This window comes from Fukomys damarensis, unplaced genomic scaffold (assembly GCF_012274545.1).
Source record: "Fukomys damarensis isolate Sample0158 unplaced genomic scaffold, DMR_v1.0_HiC HiC_scaffold_19, whole genome shotgun sequence".
Taxonomy (NCBI): Eukaryota; Metazoa; Chordata; class Mammalia; order Rodentia; family Bathyergidae; genus Fukomys; species Fukomys damarensis.
The window spans coordinates 4,391,156-4,397,171 of record NW_022900931.1 but is presented as its reverse complement, the minus strand read 5'-3'; positions in this window follow the sequence as shown (position 1 = coordinate 4,397,171).

Sequence of the window (6,016 nt, the reverse complement as noted above, 5' to 3'; positions counted from 1 at the left end):
GGCAGGTGGCCAGAAGCCCCTCGACACAGAGGCCTGGCAGAGGGGAGCTGGCCACAGCGCATGAACGCACAGCTGAATGGGGGTCACACAGCAGGGCTTCCTGGTGTCAGTACAGTGCTTCCCCACCCCCAGCACTGGGAATTGAAGCCAGAGCCTTCTCACTAAACTATATCCCCAACCTTTATCAAAAATTTTTATTTTAAGACGGAGTCTCGCTAAGTTGCCCAAGCTAGGCTCAAACTTTCCTTAGCTTCCCAGGGTGCTGAGATGAAAGCCGAGTAGTACCACACCTGATTCTTTTAAGCACATCGCTCTTGTATACCTTAAAAATGAATCTTGACAGAGGAAGCACCTAGTGAAAGGGGGAAGTTATTTATTTAGAGACAGGGCCTCACTATGTGGCCCAGGTTGGTCTTGAATTCCTAGGCTGGAGCCATCCTCCTGCATCAGCCTCCCGAGTACCTGGGACTACAGGCGTGCACCACTCTGCCTGCCTGGGACAGGCCTTTGAAGACTCTGGGGGAGCACATTTCTCAGTGCCTTCAGAAACCCTAATGCGCGGAACATCCTGGTGCTAGTTCTGCACCCAGGCCTTGGCTTTGAACCTCGGGCCCTGAGCTTTGGGTGGGCTGAGTGAGGTCCCCCGTCACCAGCCCTCTGTTCAGCGCTGAGGGTCAGGCTGTCCTGGCTTGGGCTGCAGTGTGACCATGGGCAGCGGTGTCCAGGCTCAGTGTGCAGCTGGCCAGGGCACACATGTGATGAGCGAGTATAGGTTCCCTCACCTTGCCCCGGGCAGTGAGGGCAGAGGCGGGGTTTGTACCTGTGTCATCCCGACATCCTGATCTCTACCTGCTGGGGCAGGTGGGGAGGGGACAGGGCCAAGTCACTTTTTAAAAGTTGGTCAAGAAAACACGCACATTCCCTCAAGTACAGAGGGCTCGCTCTGCTTGGCTCCCTGGTCTCCACACCCTCCTCCTGACAGCCAGCAGGTGGCACTGGCCATGCCCGGTGAGCAGAGAGATAGACAGAAGCCAGCTGCTGCCCAGGGCTGAGTACAGGGCAGATGGGCACAGGCCTGGGTATCTGGCACAGGATGCACGGGCCAGACCTCCCCACCCACCCACCATAAGACAGGCACCACAGGCAAGGACACATCGCCAAGAAGCCTTGCCTTCGGGGACCATCACAGTGGGCTCTTCGGGCCCCAGCATAAGTCCTGCTCATTACCCAAAAGATTCTTTTCTTTTCTTTCTTTCTTTCTTTTTTCTCTCAGTACTGGGGATGGAATCCAGTACATGCAAGCCAAGTACTCTACCCCAGCCCTCGTTTTCTGGAAGCTTCTAAGGCCTGGGCTTGCTGGGCACTTTGAAGGCTATTCCTAGGTCACAAAAGTAATTTTTCCAGCAAAACCAGTGCACCTGGCCTGGCACCGCAGAGAGGGCCCAGCCAGCCTGTGAAGGCTGCACCCGCTGAGCAACAAAGGACCCGAGACTGGCCCTGGTCCCACCGCTCTCCGGAGTTCGATCCCCAGTACTTTTCATGTCAATGTCTGGTCTAAGGTCACACAGCTGGGAAGGCTTTGGGTTCTGACTTAGAGGGACTGCAATCCACCTGTGTTAGTCAGCTTACCAGCTCTGTAACAAAATACCTGAGTCTTAAGAACTCGAGAGGAAAGCTGTATCTTGGCTCGCGGTTTTAGAGGTTTCAGTCCATGGTCAGAGGACACTGTTGCTTCCAGACCCAGGATGTGGCACAGCATCAGGGTAGAAGGCCCTGGCAGAGGACAGCTGCTCACTTCATCACAGCTGGGAAGGCTTTGGGTTCTGACTTAGAGGGACTGCAATCCACCTGTGTTAGTCAGCTTGCCAGCTCTGTAACAAAATACCTGAGTCTTAAGAACTCAAGAGAGGAAAGCTGTATCTTGGCTCGTGGTTTTAGAGGTTTCAGTCCATGGTCAGAGGACACTGTTGCTTCCAGACCCGGGATGTGGCAGAGCATCAGGGTAGAAGGCCCTGGCAGAGGACAGCTGCTCACTTCTTGGCAGCCAGGAAGCAGAGAAAGAGGGAAAGAGCCAGAGAGGAAGGGGCCAAGGACCAGGTATGGTCCCCAAGGTCACTCCCAGCATCTGTTGCCTTTAGCTGGGCCTTACCTCCTGTTTCCATCACCACCCAATAATGCCATAAAATTATGACCTCACCTATAGATTGATCCACTTGAGGAAGGTGGAGTCCTCGTGATCCACCCACTTCCCAAACAACGAATCGGGGCAACCAAGGCTCTAGCACATGGGTTTGGGGGAACATTTCAGATCCAAACTGTGTCATTCTGCTCTGGCCCCCAAAGGCTCATATCCACCTCATTTTGCAAAGTACTTTCAGTTTATCTCCAAGAGTTCCCATGCAGGGATTTAGCTCAGTAGTTCCACCGCCTGCCTCACAAGCACAAGGTCCAGAGTTTCATCCCCAGTATTAAAAAAAAAAAGAGTTCCCAAATCTCAATGGTTCCAGCAGTGCTCAAAGTCCAAGTCCAAAATCTCCTCTGAATGTCAAAGCAAACTTTTACCTGTGAGCCCCTATGAAAAAAAAATTACTTATTGCCAAGATAGAATAGCACCAAGTAAACATTTCCATTCCACAGAGGAAGAATGGGAGCGTAGGAAGGAGATATTAGGCCAGAGAAAGACTAGAACTCAGCAGGACAAGGGTTAAATTGTGTATTCCTTGTCTGGTGTCTGGGCTCAAGGTGGTATGATATGAACTCCAGAGAGCTTGGGCAGCCTCACCTCTGTGGCCTTGCGGGTGTGAGCCACACGGACTCCCTCTTGGGCTGGCTCTGCTCCTTCCTGTGGCTTTCCTCAGCAGATGTTCCACATTCCCGACTTCTCCATCTGCCTGGGGTCACCGCTGTCTTTCCAGCTTCACCCCCACAACTCCATGTGTGGCCCTGTTGGACGCACACTACCTGGCCTCCCAGGCCTCCTTTTGAAATCTGGGTAGAACCTGTGACCCACAACCCTCGCATCCTGCATGCTTGCAAAATTAACGTCAACACCAAGGTCCACCTTCAATGAGAGCAGTAGCCAGGCCACCTTGGGCCAGGGATGTAGCTGACTGAATGTCTGGAAAAGAGGCTGAGCCCTGGTGCAATAAATTCTGGGGAGACCTCAGGCAGCCCAGTGCAAGCTGAGCGCCTCTCTTCCCAGAGCAAAGTCTTTCCAAGGAGTTTACAGTTTTACAGCCTTGAGCCTGGTGTAGATTGGGTCCGGCCAATTCCTGAGATGCCCTCAAGGTGTCTTTCCCGATGTCCAGTGCAAAGTACTTGGCTTCTTTTAAAAAGTGCCCATCTGTTTAGCAATCACACCTTCTCTGGCCCCAAGTTTAAATGTCCTCTTTTTCTAGCCAAGCTGCAAGTTTTTCAAATCTTTCCACTCTGTTTTTGCTCCCAAGTTGCACTATAAATCTGTCTCAAAACAGGCAGCAGTACCGCTGCCACAGCATAAATGTTCTGCTGCCTTGAATCTTCCTCCACCAGATTATCTAAACTGTTACTTTTAAACTCACCCATTAAACCTTAATCCAATCACTTCCAAAAAAGCCCATTAGTTGGCAACTCACCTCTCAGCACATGAGTTTTTGGGAGGACATTTCAAATCCAAATCATATCTGTGCATTGTGTCCACTTTTTGATGGTCACTGCTTGATTACTCACAGGTTCAGGGAGCTCACTACTCATGAACCCTTAGGACTGTTAGTCTGGGACTTGTGTAGGTGACAGGGATGACCCAAATATGTGACTCACAGTGAACAAGGAGACAGAGAGGCGATCCAGAGCTTGGCTTTGGCCTGGTAAATGGGGCAGGAGCCAGGAGGGGAACCGCACAGGGCCATCTTCTCCCTCACGCAGACCATACGGTCTGATGTTGAACCATTTCTGCATAGTGTCACCATCACACCAGAACTCGGTCTATTGCCATCTTCACCTGGTGTGACGTTAGGAGGATCTTTCTCAGATAGCGCGGAAGCTCCCATCTGTGTCACTGGACTGCGTCGCTGTCCGCCCCACAGTATGCTCAGACATGCCCGTCTCGGAGGCCTCCCTGTGGAAAGTAGTGTCCCACTGTGCCACCCACCAGCCCTAGGGTCTCAGAAGAGTGGAGGGACAGATGTGACACACCCACCCCGGCAGGCTTGAAACTGTCCTCAAGTGGCAACTGTGATTGTTGCTGCTGTTTTTGTCCCGTGTGGGTCCTATGTCCCTCATGAAAGCTTGGATCCCTGCAAGCAGGAGCCAGGCTCTGTGAATCTGTGTCACCCTCCCTGGATGCCTCTGATCTGATCGCTGACATCTGGTGTCCCCCACTGGACAGAGCCTCCACGAGGGCCTGAGGCTAGAGAGGCTTCATGGATACCACCTCATTTGTCCCCCACTGGAAGGGATCACTAGCGGCATTGCAGAGCCAGGCCCCCAGAGGGTGACCCAAAGCCACACAGCAGGAGGGAAGGGTCCTGAAAGCTTCCCGGAGGAGGCGAGGCAGGGGCAGGGGACCAGCAGCATGGGCAGAGGGGTGGAGAGAGGAGGGGTCTTTTACGGGCACAGATGAACCCAGCACCAGCACTGGGTGGAGCAGAGGCACAGGACAAGGGTGCCCAAGGTGTCTGCTGAGCCAGTGACCGGAAGTCACAGTGGGACACACCTCACCCCGGACACTTCCTTCTGTGTGGGCAGGAAAGGGTGCACCGTGGCTCAGCTGCAGGCACCTGCCTGGGGACTGCCTTGAAAGCGGTGATAAAATATTTATCAGGAGCTCGCAGCTGGGCATCCCAGCGTGGGGCACTGTGGGGGCAGCTGCCACCCCCCACCCCGCAGCGGCCTCCTGTGAGTTGCTTTCCGCTGAGTCACCAGTGCCCGGAGCCCCTTTCCCATGGGCCCGGCCCCTCTGCCCTTTGGCCACAGATGCCTCACAACACCTGAGTCGTGGGGCTGCCTGACACCTCCGGGGAGGCGCAGCCAAGGACAGAGGCACAGGAGGCTGCGGGCTGGGGTCCTCCTGGCACCACCCCCGAGCACCCCTTGTCATTTTCGCTGCACCCAGCGCAGCAGGTCCCCTGAGGCTGCGGGGGCGTGGCACAGCGGGTCTCCGGGTTGCTGGCCTCACAGAGATTAGGTGCCTTCTCTTGGTTCCCAAGGAGCCCGGCTCAGCTGCAGCAGAGTCGGAGCAGGTTGTCTGATCCCCAAGATGCGACACAGTGCTGTGACTTCAGGTTTGTGCTTTTGATTCTCAGAGTAGCAGCAACAACAAAACCATCTGGCTTCTTCCTCTCAGGCGCCCGCTGTGTGGGCCGAGCAGTTGGGCTCCCTGTCTCTAGTCGTTGACACAGTGCTGTGACTTCAGGTTTGTGCTTTTGATTCTCAGAGTAGCAGCAACAACAAAACCAGAAGCAGCCATCTGGCTTCTTCCTCTCAGGCGCCCGCTGTGTGGGCCGAGCAGTCGGGCTCCCTGTCTCTAGTCGTTCATTCATAAAACGAGCTCTGGAGAAGCGCCAGGCCTGCATCCAGGCTCCAGGACCACAGGGAGCTCGTGCCACAGTGGGGGAACCCACGGAGCCAGAGAGGGGCGCGTGGGGCTCCGGGGCCCGCACGTGTGCTGTGAGACCTCAGGCGGCCAGCTCTGCCTCTCTGCTTGTGTCTTAGAGACAAGCTGCTGCACCCCCGCCCTCCCCGCAGCCAAGGCTGGGCAGGCACAGAGTGGCTCCGCTCGGGCTCCAGTTTCCAGAGGCCCTGGCAGGACCTGTGCTTGGCTCGCCGGGGAATAACCAGAAGGAGGCACGGGAGGCCTGAGTTTGGGGCGACCCTTTCCCGAGGTGCCCAGAGTTCCGAGGGGAAACCCTGGACCCCGCAGCCCCTGGCACAGCATCGTGGGCGGGACAGGGTGGCTGGGCCAGCTCCGAGCCTTAGCTCGGCCGTGCATGGCCAGGCTCCTGCTGCCAGCCTTGGCTTCCGCCCACCAGCCCGGCCC